At 43.6% G+C, this 20,294-nt stretch overlaps 1 protein-coding gene across 4 annotated transcripts in view; it reads right to left on the bottom strand.

The window, feature by feature from the left end:
* Positions 1–20,294, bottom strand: part of Aff3 (ALF transcription elongation factor 3) — a 480,967-nt gene that overhangs the window by 434,543 nt on the left and 26,130 nt on the right. The window contains exon 1 of one of the 4 annotated variants that reach the window (XM_076557431.1): positions 578–1,887. The exons of the other annotated variants lie outside the window; for them this stretch is intronic. The gene's annotated coding sequence lies outside the window, so the exon portion shown is untranslated. Of the gene's footprint in view, positions 1–577; positions 1,888–20,294 lie in introns of those variants that run through there. 4 annotated transcript variants of the gene reach the window in all.

The raw sequence follows: 20,294 nt of genomic DNA, 5'->3' as shown, positions 1-20,294 counted from the left end.
CACACTAGCTAGATATTCTATGATTACCCCAACACTCAGAAAAAGACTGATCAAAGGTCATGTTCAAATGGCACCAGAAAAGGGACCCCACAGGGAAAAAAGAAATGAGAGCTAGCTGTTAGTACCAATTACCAAAACACAGCAGCCAGTTATCAATGCCAATGCTCCAATAATAATGACAAACATTTTTACAAATGTTATGATACACATTTCTCAACAATTCTAGTAGTAGAAACTGAGACTCAGGACTAACTCCAAGGATACAATTGAGAAATGACAGGAATTACGTATACCATGGATCATCTATACCCAGAGATCACACTTTGTTTAGTCATGTTAGTTTTTAATGAAGGTGATCCAGTCCTGTTTTCAATTTAAAAATAAGAGCCTCTATAAAAGAAGTAATATATATATAATATTAATAATAAATAATAAATATATATATATCTTTATAGTCATGTATCAACTGTATTGATTAAACCAGCAAAGCTGGGCAAAAGCCATGTATTGAAGGCTACTTTTTATACAATATAATACACAATCTGCATAATGACAGCAGCTTGAAGAAGGTACGCACCATAGAGTTTGTGAGGTTCTCTCTGATCATCCTGTGTTCCAGAGGGAGAGCATTCCCGAGGCTTTAAACTTAGAGACAGAATTCCTAGCCTAGTCCATGTATCCACTGCACATATAATCTTGCATAAGACATTTTGTGTCCCGAGGGTGGGTTTCTGGAGTTTAATTTATCTTTGCTATGTATGTCTTCTTTCAGCAAACCACAATGGACCGACTGTATGTCCACATGCGACAGGATGAACTGGCAACCTGTGGAAGGAAGCCCTGAGACTACGTCCATGGTCTCAGCACACCAATATCTAAACCTCACTGTACCCACTCAGGTACTTGTAGCTAATGGTTACTGTGCCCATGAAGAAAGGACCAACAGCTAGATCGTAAGAGTAAGGCAGGCACGGTCTGGAGGACTGTGTAAGGCTTCTGTGTTCTTGCTGTTCATGAGAGACCACACCTACTACACGTCTCCAGAAATGGAAACACGGGATCATCTGTGAGGCTTCAAAAGAGCGCAGCAGAGACTCCGGGCTCCAAGCTTTGCTGTGAACTGGGCACATGTTTACCCACTGTCTAGTATCTACCCAGATCACAGACCCCCTCCACGAGAAAGCAAAAGATCTTTGCAAAAGTAACCAAAGAAAAAATAAGGTGGTTTTCATTGAGAAGTGTCCCTTGGAATAGGACTCAGTGGGTAAAGTGCCTGATGCGCAAGTATACAGACCGGAGTTTAGGTCCCCAGAACCCACATGACGTCAGATGCGAAGTACAGAATACAAGTCCACAGTTCTAGCGCCCTGGGATGGGAAGCAGGGACAGAAGAACCCCTGGAAACTTGAGGGTCAACTAGCCTGGAGTATGTAGCAAACAATAAAAGATTGTCTCAAGCCAGGTGAAAGGCAGGATTAAGACCAAGGATGCCCTTTGACCTCTACCTAAGCCATATTATATACTCTATCTACCAATCTGTCTACCTACCTATCATATCCAAATATACATATAATATGTATGTGTGTTTGTGTGTGTGTGTGTGTATCACATATATGTATCACAGAAGGAAAAAACCTGCAAATCATCTTACAAGAAACTTAGACTATATAAACATTTGTCTGTTTGTTTGAGACAAACGTCTCATTATATTTCCTTGGCTGGCCTCAAGTTCACAGGCCCCAGCCTCCTTTTGCCTCCTGAGTTCCTGGATTAAAGGCATTTTCCACCATTCCTAACACATATACGAAGAATTTGTTTCTTTCTGTTTTATTTTATTTTTTTAAACTTTGTATGTATGGGTGTTTTACCTGCACGCAATTTTAGGGACCATAAACATGCAGTACCCAAAGAAACCAGAAGAGGGCATTGGAGATCCTGAAACTGGATTTACAGACAGTTGTGAGTCACCATGTAGGTGCTGGGAATTGAACCTGGGTCCTCGGGAAGAGCAGTCAGTGCTCTTAACCACTGAAGCATCTCTCCAGGCAAAAGATTTATTTTTTATTTTCATGTGTATGAGCTTTTGACTGTGAGTACATATGTGCACCATATATGTGCCTGGTGCCCCTGAAGGCCAAACCAAGGAATTAGATCCCTTCTACCTGGAGTTACAGACAATTATATAAGCCTGCATGTAGATCCTGGAAACCAAACCTGGCTCCAAGGGCAGCAGGGCAGTGGTGGCGCACGCCTTTAATCCCAGCACTTGGGAGGCAGAGGCAGATGGGTCTCAGTGAGTTCAAGGCCAGCCTGGTCTACAGAGTGAGATCCAAGACATTCAGGACTGTTAAACAAAGAAACCCTGTCTCAAAAAAAAAAAAAAAAGAGTATCGAGTGTTCTTAAGCACTGAGCCATCCCTTCAACCCCTCTATAAAGAATTCTTACATACGAAAAACAAAAAGAGCCAACCTAAGATGGGCAAAGGATTTACGTAGACGGTTCTCTAAAGATTTATCAGCCGCCAAAAAGTACATACAAAGGTGCTCATTATCAGAAGTCATCAGTGAGATTCAAATCAATACCCTAATGAGATACTCGATACTAGACTACCTACACTCAAAAAGATAACTAATAACGAGTCTTAAGAGAGGCTGTGAAGCGGAACCCCCATCCACTGATGGTAGGAATGTAACAGTGAAGTCAGACGGGTATTTTAAAACTGATGGTGGTGACGGGTGCCAACTGCTCTACCCAAACCACTGAGTGCATACTTATTGCACAGATGAGTTATGCAGTCTGTGCGCTAGACCTCAATACAAATGACTATCTTTAAAAGAAAAACTACACATTCATTTTTTTTTTCTAGATCCAAAGTGAATTAACAAAGAAGTGATGATGGGGTGGGGGGAGGCTTTAATATGATCCTAGAGCAATGTTTCCATCTGGATGAAAAATCAGCAGAGGAGTCCTCTGCCACAGGGGAAGCCCGTGACCCAGGATCTGGCACAGAGGCCTTGCCAGGGCAGCTGACAGTGAACGATGAAAACCTATCTGGCATAAAGCACAGAAGAGAACAGCCTCAACACGGCCCGGCATGTGATGTCTCTTTTTTGGCCATAAATAAATTAAGCTCTGCAAAACACCAAATTGAACATGCATCAGTCAGACCATCCAGGAACACTTCAGGAGCATCACAGGGTCTGGCACGCACAAGTGAAGACACTATTTCCACACAATTCATGAAGCGTGCCCTCCTCTCTCCTTGATCATTTCAACACTGACCTCTGAGGACAGATCCCTCGGCGGAACTTGGGCAGCTTTGCGCTAGCTGCAAACCTGTCACCTCCGGTCACTCGAGTGAGGGTAGAGATCCTGGGGAACACAGTGCATGCTCGGTCTACAATGCTGAGAGAGCCACATGTGTCTAGCATCCTTCCTCGTAACCACTTCAAAAGAGCAGACACTCAATAGTCAGAGATACACACAGGAAGGCCAGCTTACCTAAGGTCACAGAGCTAGGAGGAGCAAAAGTGGGCTTCATACCTAGCAAGTTAGGCTCCAAAGGCCAGGTCTTTACCCATGAAGGTCAATACACTTCACTGGGCTGCCTTTTCCTCCACGACATCTCTTGTCTCCTCTGAAGGTAATTAAAGGCTCTGCTAAAATACATATACTAACACACACACACACACACACACACACACACACACACACACACACACACACACATACACACCTCTCTTTGACAGAGCCATATGAAACTTATTTATTTATTTATTTTGATTTTTTTTCAAGACAGGATCTCGCTCTGTAGACCAGGCTGGCTTCAAACTCACAAGAGATCCGCCTGCCTCAGCCTCCCTAGTGCTGGGATTAAAGGTGTGCGCCCCCACCGCCTGGATTATTTCAATATTTTATTTGCAAATACAGTACATAGTGCTCCGATATGCCCCTTCCTCACTTTATTGTAAAAATCTTACATTGTTGTATACATTGGTCACAGCTAAGGAAACAAGGCTGGTTCAATAATATTAACCAAAATGATCTCTGCATCTCAGAACTCTGTTTTCCTAACATCCTTTCTCTGTTAACCACACACCACACACACCAATAGGGGTACCTATCCTCAAGTCTTGGGAAACTTGACAGTAAAATGTTCTGTGCTCCATATTGTTTGCTTAGACTCTGGGAGGCCTACTGGCCTGGCCCGTGGCCCATTCCTAGAGGGCAGAGGCTTGAGAAAATTGCACCTAATTCCATCCCCCAAGTGGAGCAATGGTGCCTTAATCAGGAGTGGCGGATGTAAAATTGATGGAAAGGTTTCCAGCTGAGCTCCTCCTACCTTAGAGACCCCTCCTTGGGTGGTTCTATAAAATCTGAAGCTGAGAGAGACAGGAGAAGACAAGGTAAAGGATACCCCAGCTAGGGATGCAGCGGTCAGGGCCCAGCAGAGGAGCCTTAAGACTGCCCCTGTGAATGCCCTTTTATTCCAGCTTGGTCATCCCAAAGTATGGCAGGCTAAACAATTTGGGATCAACCAGTAAGCCAACTAGAACTTGGATTTAAAACTATTATTGTTTCACTGGGATCAGATGAAGCAAAAACAAACAAACAAAAAATCTCTAAAGTAGGGACAAAAAGCAAGCACTAATAAAAAACAGTTGGGTGATGAGCACAAAAAATGAGGGAGCCACTGGGGGTACTCATTCTGACACCACCTTAGGAACTGTAGCCTAAAGCCTAGGATCAGGTGGTCCTGGATTATACTGAGACATCTGGAAGGTTCTTGGATGGCCCAAGACACACCATGACTTCTTGCTTAAGCAAAAGCAAATACTTTGAGAAAAGCATCCTGGATTCGGGGCCCAAGGCATTTTTTCTGCAGATTAAGATCGATCAAAGATGAGCTGGCAATTAAGGTTTACTCAAGACACATGGAAACAAAACAACATCAGCACTGGGAAGAGTCCAAGGAAATAACAAACCACAGATGTAACGTTCCATGGACTTCAGACGTTCCAATGACCGGAGCCAGTACACAAAACAGCCACATAGGAGATGCTAAAGAAGCAAGAGACAGAATCTCAAAGACAAGCAGGCAGAAAGGAGTACCAAAAATGACCAGGCATGAGGACAGCGGGGCAGCGGGAAGGCTGGCCAGTGGCACAGAGTTACAGTTAGAGAGGACAAATGGATTCTGGCAGTGGCTAGCGGTCACACAATAATGGACCGTGTATTTCAAAAAGGCCAGAAGAAGAGACTGGCAATGTTTTCACCACCAAGAAATGGTGTTAGAGGAATGAGTTTATCCTGATTTGGAAATCACATAATGTATACATGCATTTAAACATCACGTGCCATCCCATACATGCACACAATAATGTCAATAAAAAATTTTAGTTACAAAATGAGAAAAATATGACCTTTCAGTTATGAAAACTGAGAAGGGTCATTGCCGTTGGCACCACAATCATATGACTAGCATTCACTGAACTGTACATATAAAAATGGTTGAGATGGCAAATTTTTCTGTAATGTGATTTTTTACCACAATTATTTAAAGAAATGAACAGGTTGAGTTTACAAAAACTGAATAAACATTTTAAACAAACACCCTATGGTTATTTGCGGGGAGTGGGGGAAGCCCTGAGTGAGTGAAGTCTTGAATGGATGTGTGTTGTTGACATGGGCACCGCCTTCTCAAGGACCCCACCCACAGAGCCATGGGAAAATGGCAAGCCTTCCTTCCTGAGGCTCTGCTTGGAGGGAAATGGTAAAACCTCTGCTCTGCTCTGTGTGTGGATGCTGATAATGTGTGTGGAAGATGTCCTCCAGAGCTTTCTCTCCCTGAATGTTTAGGGCCTGAAGACTACTCCCCTACAGCGAATGCTCTACCAAAATTAGCTAAACCGCCCCCTGATTAACCTGTGTGACTTTAACCCTTGCTGCCTTGTTTATCTGTAATAACCTCTCCCCCGATTCCGGTGTACGCAATCACCCCAGCTCTCTGTTCAATTCTATGTACTAAGTAAGCATGCAGGGCTTCCAGGGAAGCACGGTTTCTGAACCACAGAGCCCACCCAGCTTTCCGTGTGTCTGTCTGTCTTTCCCTTCATTCTCTCACCACCTTCAGTTAGAATGAGTCCCGAGAGGCCGGGTAAAGACTTGGAAGTTATTCAAATTAAAAATTTGCTAGCAGATTATATAGCATATTAGCCAAAGCTGCAAAGAGAATTAATGAACTAGAAGGAATGGATCCCAAAGGCAATTCAGGGAAACAAGGGACTGAAAATACAAAGGCTATGTTAACCTACTCGGAGGATACAATGGGAAGTGCTGAAAGATGTCTAATCAGATTTCGGAGGGGGAAGGAAAGGTAGAAAGGATGAAGGGAGATGATGGCCTTTCCTAGGAGTGTTAAAAGACATGGAGCCACATACACATTAGCTGGAGTAAAGAAGCCAAGGCTACCGTGAAACTAAAGAGATGGAGAGATGCTAAGAAACAACCCAGTCCAGAAAACACGGAGCAATCAGGGAGGAAATTCGGTTTCTACAGCAGCCTTACTCTCCTCAACTCTTTCTCATCCTCAACCCAGGAAAGAGCATCATCGAGAACAAAGGAGGCGGGGTGAGGGCCACTTCTCACACACTCAGAGTGGATGACCACAGCCAGCGCTGAACTGGGCGAGGGGCCAAATATTAACTTTAAACAAGTGATGTTTCTCAAGTTCTCATCCACATATTAACACTTGACTGATTTTTTTTTTTTTTTTTTTTTTGAGAGAGAGAGAGGGTCTCACTATGTAGCCCACTGGCCTGGAACTTACTATGTAGACCAAGCTGGCCTCAGATTCACAGAGCTTTGTCTGCCTCTGCCTCTCAAGTGCTGGGATCAAAGAGATGTGCCACCCTGCCTAGTTTGACTGAACTTATTATACGCTACTAAGATGGTGTGTTCCAACTTAACACTATTGCCTAGCATAGAGAGAAAGGAATCTGAGTTACTTTTCCTCAATCAAGTTGGTAATAAATTCCTGTTTCCTCTATATACAGAAGAAACCATGCATATCCCCCCTTCATTTGTTTCCCTGGGGCCAGAAACCACAGCAAGACTAGTAAACATGACCCCCACCAGTAGGAAATAGCATCATTACTCAGCGATCACTGTGGTGCCCACGCTCACCTCCACCCTGTCTAATGGAAAAGTATTCATCTGCCAGAGCCTCATAAAAAGCATCCATGACATGTGCTTCACTTTTTAAAAAAAAAAAATCTATAGATACATTATGATTACATACTCTTATATAATAACAGCTAGCCAGAAAAGAGGATGAGATAATGAATAATACCCCAGGGAAGGAAAACCCCCTTTTCAGCTGGTTTAAGTTGTGTCGATAATGTGCACACAGCATTTTGCATTTACCATAAAGCTTTTCAATTAGTTCCTAGACGAGTTAACCTTCTAACTCCCAGAAAATATAATTCATGCACATTTTACACCATGCAGCATCCTGCTAGCTATTATCCATCATTTACAAGTGTTATTTGTCTATAAAAATGACACTAAATTTTTGAAAAATGGGACTGCTTTGCCTGCTTCTGGCTGTGTTTTAACAAATGGCACCAACGCAAAAGGCTTTAAGTCACATAAAAAGCAATTAGTCAGGGAAGCAATAAATATTTTTTAAAAGGATATAAATGATGGCTTGTCCAGATAGCCAAATGTCTACAAGCTGATACACAATAAAACAGGGTTGGCGTGAAAGAGTGCACTCCATTACTTATTGTTAATAAAGTTGATCAAATTCCGTGCTTCTTACACAGACAGGAATTTAAACAGAAACACAAGCAGGATGTGCATATTTATGGAAAATGGACTGAGAGATCAGTCGCTCTGAAAGAAAATCCAGCAGAGAGAAATCCGTTAACATGTAACAGGTGCCCTCTTACAACACATTTACTCTCACTAAAAACTATCATGAGCTAAATAATATTTAGTATTTAGCTGACAACTATTTCCAAAACATGAATTCCAGGACTAATGATATAACAATTTGGGGGAGACAAAAACGGTGTAACCAGATGCCTTCATTTTTGTTCTTCCATTCAAAAACCTTTTCTCAAAAGGATCCATTAGAATCTTTTAAAAAACAAAACTAGAGAAGCACAGCCCCAGCGATGAGCAGCTTCCAAACGCATCATCTCCAAGTAGTTGGGTCTCTTATGTCACTTACCTGTCTAAAATCAAGTATAAAAGAGTTCCCAAGAAAAGAAGATTTAGAAAATTAACTTCATTTCATAGGTTCCCCCGGCAGGCCAGCAGACAGCGGCCATTATTACAGCTCACACGTATAAATCAGTGATTAGATACAACAGTCAAGCAAGAAAATGAAGAAATGAAGGCAACTGCAGAGTGGAAAAATTCCCAAGAAGCATGTGTACAGCCAATGTCGCTAAACAGTCGTTCACTCGCGGTTAAAATAAAAAGCTTCCCTCCAGATATTCCTGGCATTGTGAATTGTAAGGAAAAGAGACCAGGAAATCCATACGACTGTCTTCAAGAGGGAAACAGTGAGAGATCAATGAATCTAATTTTAACTCATTTGATGGTTCCTTCTCAAGCTGAATGCTAAAACTTCCCTACGTCAAAATGTAAAACAGTGTTGAATAAACTGAGGCTAGAATACATTACAGAGGGAATAAAATATCCCGTTTTACTTGAGCCAGGGGCAAAAAAGACACTGGAAGTGGCCTGGCCTGGGTTTCCATGCCCTCTGTGTTCTCGGCCACTTAAACAGGGGCCAGAATGCCACTTGTAATGTTATTTTCCATTTCTTAGATGTGTTTTATCAACTCCTGCTTTACTGCACTTAGATATTCTAATTGCCCTACTGAAGGCACAGCATGGCTAGATGTTGATCACACTTGAATGTGCCTGGCACCAGCCGCAGAGGGAGGAAGGCTCTGGCAGGCCAGGGAAAAGGCCATTGACTTGGAGTGAGTTCACACTAATAGAACCTAAGCGGAATTTCAGAACACAGGACCTAGCATCCCTGAAGAGGAGGTCATCCTCTCTTTCATTTCCAAAGTGCTTTGAAGAAACAAGATATCCTTTCTACTCCTTCCAAATGAGAATCAAACAATAGGGATCGTTTCTGAAGTACCTTCTGCTCTTCAAACATTTGCTTGTGATCTATTAATTAACCCCCTGGTATTCTGAATGTCTGTTCCCCACCTCTTGGCACTGTTTGGGGAGGCTGTGTAAGTTTTTTGTTGTTGTTGTTTATTTTTATTTATTTTTTATTCATTTTACATACCAACCACCGATCCCCCTCTCATCCCTTCTCCTGCTCTCCCTCTAACCCCCACCCCTGCCTGGCTGTCTAAGTTTTAGAGGTAGGGCCTATCTGATGGAGGCAAGTCACTGCGGAGACTCTCTGAAGGTTGAGTCACAAGTTAACCTTCTAACTCCCAGAAAATAAAACTCATGCACAATGCCCAGCCTGCAGCACTCTGCTGGCTATTACCCATCACTGACAGCTTCTCCTTTCTTGTGCTGCTGTGATCTGAACAGCCTCTGGGCCACATGGACCACCTGTTCCAACATGCCTTTCTCCACCATCATGGACTGAAACCCTTTGAAACCGTGAGCCAAAAGAAATCGCTGCTGTCTTAAGTTATTTCTGTCAGGAACTGTGGTCACAGAGACAGACACAAGAAGAACTAGTACACCACACGCCACCATAGCACATCTTCAAAGAAAGAGGAAATACTATCCAACATTGGTATGTCACAGAGCAGAAAATGAGACAGAGAACTTGGTAATGGTCCGAGAGCTTCTGGAAACGGAACCTGGAAAAGCTCTCCCTGCCAACTCACATTATAACAGAAACACTGAAACCACCCTAACAAGACACCAATTCTCTCTAGATCAAGCAGCCACACTCCCTCCTTTAAAATCCTAACAAACACTGAGTAATTCTTACTGAGCAAACGTTAACATGTAACTATTCAGCCTAAAAAGGGCTGTTCTAGAGGTCAGATTCCCTACCCATTCCAACCCAGAGGGATACACAAGTTTCCTTCTTCCATTCCAATCTACTGCCAAGGAAGGAGCTGGAGAGCATGCCAACGGAGGGCCTCTTCTCTCTCTCCTCCGTGAAAACAGAGGGACAAGCAGGCAAGCATGAGTCGGAGAGCCCATGCCCGCCACCATCGGAAGCCAACCCATAGTTATTTCTGTGTGACCAGTCTGCTCCCCAAAAGGTCAGAATTATGTGGCAAATGCTTTTAACGATTCCACCTTGTCTAAACTAATAGCACCAACAAAATTTGACCAACAAAAATCTAAATAGCACACTACCAAAAGAGACTCCAAGTTTCACTGAGAAACTGACAATTGCACTCGTAGCAGTTGTAATTATTATTTCATAAGAGTATAATATTGTTTCCTGTGACACATTTTTCTGGATGTTTCAAGACTCTGGATATCCACAAAGTAGGCAAGGGTATTTATCAGCTGTTTCACAGGAGAACCTTGGACCAGAAATTTAAAACATTTGTCGAAGCTCTACATTGGTGACAACGTACAGACAAGAATTAAGGTCTCCAAACTCTCTACTAACTAAATAATGGCCCAGAAGAGACACACAAAAGTCAACACAAACAGAGTGCCAGCTGTTTACACTACCTACAATAAATGTTTGTTCCAGGAAAAAGAGTTCAAACAAGATGGGAAATAGTTTAAACACAAAGGGCTGAAGGGTTCAATATAGGAGGAAAAATATGTTTGCTTTTAATACAGTGGAGGAACTGTTCATGAACAGTTTGCTCTCCTCCTGTCAAGGCCAGCCTTGTACTGCCCAGGGCTGCAAGATCACAAGCTGCATGGAACTGAGACTGTGGATCACTCTGGCACAACCAACTGTGCTCCTAATATCCCGAGTTCCTGTGGCGCTGTCATTGTGCCTCCGATCTGAAATGTGAATGATCATTTGGGGCAAACAAAGTTTAAATGTGTGGTCCAGACAAATGACTCAGAGATGGCTATGTAATGTAAAAAAAAAAAAAGGATATTAACTGGGAATCCAGGGAAGGCACAAAAGAAAAGCCCTAAGAAAGAAACAGCCACAGCAGTGGTTCCTGACAAGCTAGGGGAGTATTTAGGATTGGCTGTGTCTGTTTGTGGAGGCTGTAAAGAAATTTATTTTGGGAGGTTGGAGTCGGGGGCGGGGGGAGACGGGGTTCATACTTGGCCTCTAACACAACCTAGAGAGGAAATACTTTCACAGAAAGACTAGTGATTTCAAATAGCCAAAGGGCTGCCATGCAAAAGTCTGGACTTCTCCCAGGTAGCTCCAGAGCTCAGAACTCGAGAGACAATGGCAGGAGGAGCCTCTGTGCCCAGAGCAGAGCCTGTTGGTGGTTAGCACAGTCCATCAACAGCCAGGCTACCTGCAGCTCTCTTACAGCTGTCTCTTACGGCTGCTTCCAGTGGACACTCAGGGACCCTGTGGAGGACACTGGCAGGGAGGGCCCACCTTAGAAAGACCTCCAGAACCCGGGATACCGGCACAGTAGGTGGTGATTGAGGCACATGACAGTCACTTCTACATTAGGAATGACAGAATCCCTCTGTGACGGGGTGGTTCTTCCAAGCAAGTATGCCCTCTAAACCTGTTGGTGAGAACCCTCTGGCAGGGCTATTTTAAAAAGTACTCTCAGATCTACACACCAGAGCCTCCAAATCATAGTCTCAAGAGGAAAGACCAGACTCTGTATTTTTAAAAGCTTCCCACTATTTGCTTTCTTGACCAATTTTGATAATTACCAATAAACTTTTTTAACCTATTATTCATTTGTAAAACAGGAAAACACTACCTCCCCCCCCTACTTGTATCATGGAAATACATAAATAAGATTAGATATAAAATAGTTAGCGTTTCCACATCCAGCAATCAGCGTCACTTAACAAATCAGTTCTCCAGAGTCCCTGAACAAGCTAAAGCGCCCTTTACTGAGGAGAACAGTGTGGCTTATGAGGTCATGGGGTCACAGTTCAACAGTTTGTGGTTAGTCTTTCCTGTTTCCTAACCGTGCCTTGTTAGAACGAACACCTGATGCAGAGAATTTCAATGCATTGAGTCCAATGCTTTCTGTGAATACTACCTTGAAATTACTCAAGAAGCAATTAAAAGTTGAACAGAGTGCCAGAAAGCCTGTGGTTTATTTTCCTTCTTTTATAACAACTACGATCTCAAGATATGAGTTCTTTGCTCTACAAAGTTTAAAATTCATATTTATTCTCATATACTGAGGTAAAGATAAAAAAAAGACCCCATTTCTCTTCTTTGTATCAAGCAGTCATACTCCCTCATTTAAAGCCCTGCAAGGCACTGAGGTAGAAGAATCATCCTGTCCTGACATTTATATTGCTGTGAATGCCTTCAATGCTCTAATTGTAGAGTTGCTTCTTTTAGATACTAAAGTGAGTGTTAAGATATACCCGGACAGAAAAGAAGAAAGGGGGTAACCGGGGAAATTTATAACAAGTGGGGAAAATACTCCTGGGTTTCAGGATTTCTAGTTATTAGACTATTTGTTTGGGTGGTTTTACACACACACACACACACACACACACACACACACACACACACACACTCCAAAGCGTGATTGCTTAAGCACATCTAAAGGTTAAACTCCAAGCAGCTAATATGGATGTGAGAATAAGCAACTGTCAAACACTTAACCTTTCGCAGATTAAAACCGTCTGACTCACAGATGTGAAAACATCATCGCTGTAATTGTTCGAAGCCAGAAATCTGAGCATTTTCAGAAACTACATCACTTTTTTTTGGAGCAGTCATGTTTATGCCCCAGGTCAACTTTCTTGTTCATAACAGAGACAGACTCACACTGCCTTTCATTTCTGCTCAGACGCCGATTCCCCTGAACCCTTCATCATTCACCCTGCAGACGCACTCTTGAAAGGCTGTAAGCTGAATCCTAATCATCAGTTCTATTTCCACACTCTTCCACACACAATCATTTTTAAAAAATGCTTTATCTTCATTTCTGACTGATCCTAATTGGCCGTAGCTCCTAAGATCCTCTGCTGCCTGCCACCTCTCCTGCACTCATTTATGTCACGTAATTACAAGTGTCAGTTCATAGTGGTGGCTCAACCAAGATTTGCTGAATGAAGTCATTATCTTTAACACCTAGGAGATCTACTCGCTGAAGATCCTCTTCAGTCAAGTCTTTCGGATCCCCAACTGTTACCTCTGCTGAACCTGCCTGCTAACTTGGTTATTTTAATAAACAAGATCTGCTTCACAATAGAGCCTCCTGTCTCTGATTTTCAGTAAACTGGTGACGGGAATGAAAACTTCATACAGCCATACTCAGGTAGTAGCTCTCTTTAGCACACTGTAGGTTAAGAAGCCAAACATGTACTTGAAATGGCTGCACCTTGTAGGAACCGTCACATTACAACATTTGACTTGAAATGTGCTGTGATTTAAGGCTAAATTTCTTCTTGCAAGGGTCTACTAACACACATCCACTTCTTAAGAGAAACAAAATGTGCACAAAATGCTGGAACGACAGGTATGTAAACTATAGAATGTTTTTTAAAAACAAACATTGCTGATAAGAAAAATCTAGCAGATCTTTTAAATGGAAGGAGAAGAGAAGGGGAAGGGGCTTATGTCTCCGAATCCTGAGCATATCATGTGAGCGGGGCCTAAAATGTTCATTGTGTGTGACCCACTAGGCCATCTGTGAATGAGAAGGCTCCATCACACTGCATTGGGAATGCAGACTCCCGAGAACTGAAGGAGACAGACCACACTTGAGCACACAGCCTCTTCACCACTGACTCATCTGCAGGGGACACGCCGTCTTCAGTAGTTCTGAGCTAAGGGGATAAAACCTTCAGGCTCTGCCTCCTGCCCGAAAACGGCACAGACGACATGGTCCACAGAAATATCTCGTTTTGAAGGTGGCAGGGCTGGGAAGGTGAGTCCATGGATGAAGTGCTTGCCTCTCAAGGGTAAGAAGCAGAGTCAGGATGCCCAGAACCTATGTAAAAGCTTGACAGTGGCCTATAACCCCAGAGTTTTGAAGGAAGAGACAGAGATTCCAGGCCAAACTGGCTACTGAGCTTTGGGTTCAGTGAAAAAAAAAAAATGTATAAACAGGCATGCACATGCACTCTACACACACATGCACATGCAAAACAAATAAATAAATAAGCACTGGTGTTGGTATGAAGTACAAGGGATGCAGCCAAAGAAGGGTCTGAGAAAAATGCAAAATCCTGAAGTAAACGGGTTGACACTTCCGTGAAAACGCAATTGCGCTTTTCCTTCCTCCACCTACCCTGCAAATCAGCTTGTCCCCATGAAGACACTGCCCATTTCAGAGTCCCAGGGAGGATATAGTCAAGAACACCCTGCACAGATGTGGAGATCTGCAGGTCACACTGGCTGTGAACCCATCTTGCTCAACTCAGCGACAACTGTCACTTATTTTTATCCCTTCTAACACTGACTACTAAATATAAACAAAGAAATCTCTGCTCCAGGAGATAGATGGCTAGCAAAGCCACTCCCACTTTAACCACAGAGTGAGACACATTGGCCTCCCAGGTCAGTGCTCAGACTGTCCTCTAACTAACCTCTTGGCCTCTGAGGGACTATGCTGCAGATGGAGGAGGCAGGCAGAGAGCCATGTTCTGAACCAGGCTAGGCAGGCTCACTGCCTAGGATATACCAGGAGGTAAAGCCTGTAACCCTAAGATGGGCCCACCTCAGACTAGGGAGGGAGGTATGCACTGAACACCGTCTTGTGTAATTCTGACAGCTGTATCTGTTTCCTTGTTATTAACTGTAAGATTCATGCCCGGAGAGCTGAGCATCTACCGCATTACTAACGTTGAACTGCTTGGTCTTATCACGGTGAAGTGTGTTCGGCGCACGTCACAGATCTTATGCACTCAGAAAAATCCATCTGAAGCACACTTTCAGGATCGCCATTCCTGTGGCTCACGTCTCACCACTGGCATTTTGCTTTCACTTCCCCTTCCTGACATCATCTTTACTTAGCTGCATCCTTTTGTTCTCCGTTTCTGTTCCTGCCCTAACTGGCATGAATAATCAAGTAAATATTAAAATATAAAGAAACCGTTGTTGGACTTCACTACAAGATGGGTTTTTTTTCCAAAATAAAAAATGTGCTTTAACGCTCACAGTTCAAACACTGAGGATAATAAATTCCCTAACTTCAGCCTCACACGACGATACCATACTGTAGTCTACCATGATCTGGCGGGTTGAGTTCTATAATCCCACCCTCTAAAAAATGTGTATGTTAAAGCCCTAACCCCCAGTACTTCCAGCTCAGTGAACTCTGAGGAAGAGGAGAGGGGAGAATGGGAAAAGCTGGCAGGTGGGCAGAAGAGACGTGAAATGCTGGTTTGGGGCCACGCCATGGCTACTGCACACATCAACTCACAGCAGCTGGGGTTAACTGCATGGGATCGGTACAAGATCAAGCCAGTCACATTTCCAGCATAGATAGGGGAGGGGCCCTGAGGCCCTGCTCTTATATCACAGAGGAGCTATTGGCAATTGATGGCTTCTGAGGAAGGGTCACTATCCTTCGGGGATGTGGCTATTTGTAGGGTATGGCCATATACCCATGTGCAAATGGGTAGCACTCAATGAACTCAGGGTTCATTAATAGGGGGCATAAGGTAAGGAGGGAGACAAGGAAGAGGAAAGTAGCAGGGGTTGGGTATGAACAGTATATATTACATACATGTACATACTTTGAGAGAATAAAAATAAGTAAGGGGAACCCTGGGAAAGGGGAGGCATCATTTGGAATTCTACTTTCAGGCAGACGTGAAGGCAGAGTTCCAAATGATGCATCCTCAAGCCAGGGACCAAGCAGCTACCAGAGACAGAAGAAAAATGTCAATAGGTTCTTCCTCATGGTCCTCAAAGGGAACAAACTCTGCTGAGAGCCTGATCTCAGGCTTCCAGTCTCTATGATTATGAGACAATAAACACTTGTCGCTGAAGTCACTCCGTCTGCAATGCTTAGTTATGACAGCCTGAGTGAATTCATACGCATAGCTTGCATGTTCTCTGTCCACCCTCAAGTTCAACAAAACGTGTTCTGTCATCAAGTAAAACCAAGCTAGAGGCAAATGGCTGAAATGTGAACCTTAAATAAAAAACAAGCTCACATGTTATACACAGAAATGAAAACTTGAAAGAATAATCATGGATGCCTAATATTCAAAGGCCACTGCCTGTGACTGAACGGCTGGTGTCAGATGGCCTCTGCATGAGAATCATTTTTTTTTTTTTTGCAGCGAAACACTGTGAAGTGTTATATTAAAGTTTTTGTGAAATATTTTTCTTCAGGAATAACTAAGAGGAGTGAAAAGAGAAATTGTTAAATTATGGAAAATAGGAAGCTCTGTGCTACATCATTGTAGCGCCTTGGGAAACTTGTTCGAAGACCTCCCGTCAGACACCAAAACTTGCAGAAGCTCAAGCAAGGTCCTTCTATAAAATGGCATAGTTCGTGCACGCAACCCACACACATCCTCCCGTGTGCTTGGAATCATCTCAAGATTACTTGCAATACCAAATACAATGTAAATGTCATGTAAATGCCTGTGCTGTGTAGCTTAGGAAATAATGACAAGGAAAGTCTGTGCCTGTACAGCATGGATGCATTTTTAGCACTATTTTCGATCTGAGGTTGACTGAATCCATGGGTGTGGGACCCATAGCTATAAGGGGGCCAATGATGCTATTAAAGTACTTACCAGAAGAGCTCATGTCCCACAGATTAGACCAACTCTAGAAGGAAGGCCACTACCAGGGTCCTGCTGTGGACAACTACATCGTTCTAAGCCTTGACATCCTCACATGCATCTACCACAGACTCCAGCTTAGCCACCTAACTCAGCACACAGTCCAGACAGATCTCATGGGGCTGGGTGGCTGCTGCACTGCACTGTTGACCCCTCCCTCTAGAGAAATTCCCACTTCCTGGGTTTCTGGAATCTTCTCCCTCCTACTCTCTTCCCATCACAGGTTCCTGGCTCTCCTTGTGCCCTCTGTAAGGAAGTTGGCCCACCCCTTCCCAGCCTGTATTTCCAACCCTAACCTCTCACCTACCACACACCCACCACAAAGCTCCTTGATGGAGAAACAGCTATGCTAATACGACAGCATGCCCCCACTTCCACATGCTTATATTTAGGCTAGGCTGAACACTGTTTTCACAGTTGATCCACACAGCATGGAGAGATGAGACGACTTGAAAAATAGCTTGTTAACAGATAAGTATCTTAAAGAAAGTTTACACATCCTAGCATCTTGCTTACAACACTCTGATTTAGCATGGCTCTTATCTCATTACACCTGGGAGAAAAAGCTAAAGCTCAACGTGTCTTTGAACTCTGAGCCCCAGGGGTAGATAGCAAGCCAAATGCTTCCAATAACACACACATATGCGAGTCCTTCTGAAGACTCAACAACCAGGATGAAGCCAAGGACAAAGCCCCCAAAAGCTCTACGGACCTTGTTTCCCCTGGCAACACAAATGCTGACCTTGGAGAATCAAGGGAGATTTTAGAAACTGGGACTCAAATGGCAATGTCCACCTTTGGGTCACATGGAGAAGAGGGTAAGTAAGACAGCAGGAAGCCTGATGGGTAACGACGTTCTCATTTAAATATAGGAACGCTGCTCTACAGGCTTGAATTCGCTCTAAGCAAATACAACATTCCAAAGAATTATCACTGCAACCCTCTAGAGGTAAACAGAGCAGAGAGCTCTTTGCTCCATTCACAAGAATGACCTGGGAAAGGAATCATCACTCTTGCTGGATGGTAAGTTTGGGGAAAGAACTTGTCAACTGATTCAGGTTACGGTCCGAGTTAAAATGCAAGGTTCTCAGGTAAGTTAGTTTTCCACAGCTATGACAAAATACCTGACCCCCAAAATAAATAAGTAAGTAAATAATGAGGAAAGGGTCAAGTGTGGTGGTACATGGCTTTAATCCCAGCACTCAAGAAGCAGAGGTAGAAGGATCTCTGTGAGTTCAAATCCAGCCTGGTCTATATAGCAAGCTTCCGACCAGCTAGAGCTATACATACTGAGAGCCTGTCTCGGAATAAAGGAAATACTTCTTCAGGCTCCCGCTTTCAGAGTCTTCTTCAATCTGAGGTCACTTGGTTCCATAGACTCTGTGTGAAGCCGAGCAGCACAGCAGAGGGCTGAGGAGAGCTGCTAAGCACAGGTCAACCAGGAAGCAGAAAGAGAGGAAGGATCCTGGAACAAGATATACCCCTCCAAGGGACACTCCTGATGGCTTCTTCCTCCAATAGGCCCCGCCTCCTACCTGCCTCTTCGGCTATCAATCAATCGGTGGATTCATCTGCTGATAAAGTTATCACTCAAGATCCAATCACCAGTTAACATCACTAACTAGGGACCAAACTTTCAATATATATATCAATATAAAGTCTTCTGAGGGGTCATCTCTAATGTAAACCCCAAGATTGGGTAAACCATGGCAAGCATCCTGTCCTCCTCATCTAACTATTTCAAAATCCACTTAAGCAACAGGATCATGCCACCATGCACCCAGTACAAGCTCTGAGGGGTAACAGTATCACCCTTGTTCCTCTGGAAGCCATGAGAACTAAGGAAGCCAACCTATTCTCCAGGCTGTTTGCTGTTTCTCAGAACATCCTATGAAGACTCTTTTTTTTTCCCTCCCAGGCTGGCCTCGAACTTGTGGTCCTTCAGCAAATCCTATCGGCTTGCTCCACCACAACCAACCTTATGAAGATTCTTTAACTATAAACTTTTGCACACAGCACAAGCATGAGTTTGTAGGATAAACATTTCTACTCCTTAAATACCATCAGACCAAAAAGCACACTATTTCTAGACAGTGCAACAATACTCCCCCCACCCAAAAAAGAAATTTGTTAGTTGGGAAAATAATGGTGTATATTTCAGCATAATTAAAGGAGAACCTCAAATTCTGTATTTTATAAATGTTGCTGAATTTAACTGTTCTTTGCAGGCACTGGCTAAAGTACCATATAGTTATCCAGCAGTGTCTCAAATGAATATAGTCCCAGTGTCCCCATTACCATCTTCTCTCTAAGATGCTCTGTGTTTTTTGAAGGCGTGGTGCTGTCAGAACACTTTAGTGCCTGGAGGACAGGCCCAGGGCAATGTGGCTACTTGGACACACCAATATCACCAAACAGCTCAGGTTCTTTGTGCAGACACGGGCCAGTGTTTAAAAACACTGACTCCAGGTTGTCTAAAGTCTGTCTGAGAAGCAGGCTAGTGCACTTCTAGCATGACAGTGGACCACAAAAACCTACATGTCTTCAGGAGCCAGATAAGTTCCTTCTGATGACATGGATGTCTCTGTCCAATCAACACAGAGACACAAAGTCACTAGAGCTGATGGCTGAAGATGTGCCTGGAGTGTCACTGGCTTGTTCTCCCAACTGTGCCTTATCCTCAATTAGCTCCCCAACTACAAGCTGAGATATCTTATCTAATACAGTGACAATTAAAATGTCATCACTGAGATAATGAGTACAGATTCCTAGGGCTTCTGCAGTCAGAACAAGGAAGACTGTCAGGTCCCTGTCAAGTTGTGTGGAGGAATTTCTTTTCTCGTGAGTGTTCAGATAACTTCCCAGGGCTGGAAGAAAGGCTTGCCTCCTGAACTTAAATACCTCTGCATCAAAGATGGTGTGGCCAAGGGAGGAAAAACTTAAGTGACCGTCTCCAATAGCTGCAGCTCTGCTGCTGGAAGCCTGATTATCTTCCCCTCCACATCCCTGAACTGAGATGGAGGTAAAACTGCCTCCCACTGCGTGGCTCTTGCCTGGTTTTCTCCCCTTTTCCTGTTAATCACCTCCTGCTGGAACACCAGAGGCTGGATCAGGGAAGCTGAAGGTCCCCCATGAGTAATAAAGGGGATTTAATGTCCTGGCAATATTTCTTCCCAGAGAGGGAAGAATGGGTCACACAGAGCTATCAACAATATGTCTGTGTGGTAGGAAGAAGAATGGTTCCCCAAGGGAGTCCCCCTCTGGATTCCAAGAACCCAAGAATGTGTGCCTTCCTATGGAAAGGGAGTCCTGCAGATGTCATTATGTTCAGAATCTTGAGCTGGGGGGTTTCCAGGTGCACTCTGTGTAATCACAAGGGTCCTAACAAGAAAAAAAA

The sequence above is a fragment of the Peromyscus maniculatus genome, chromosome 21 (assembly GCF_049852395.1).
Source record: "Peromyscus maniculatus bairdii isolate BWxNUB_F1_BW_parent chromosome 21, HU_Pman_BW_mat_3.1, whole genome shotgun sequence".
Classification (NCBI taxonomy): Eukaryota; Metazoa; Chordata; class Mammalia; order Rodentia; family Cricetidae; genus Peromyscus; species Peromyscus maniculatus.
Note: the sequence above shows the minus strand (reverse complement) of the source record. Positions and strands in the feature narration are given on the sequence as shown.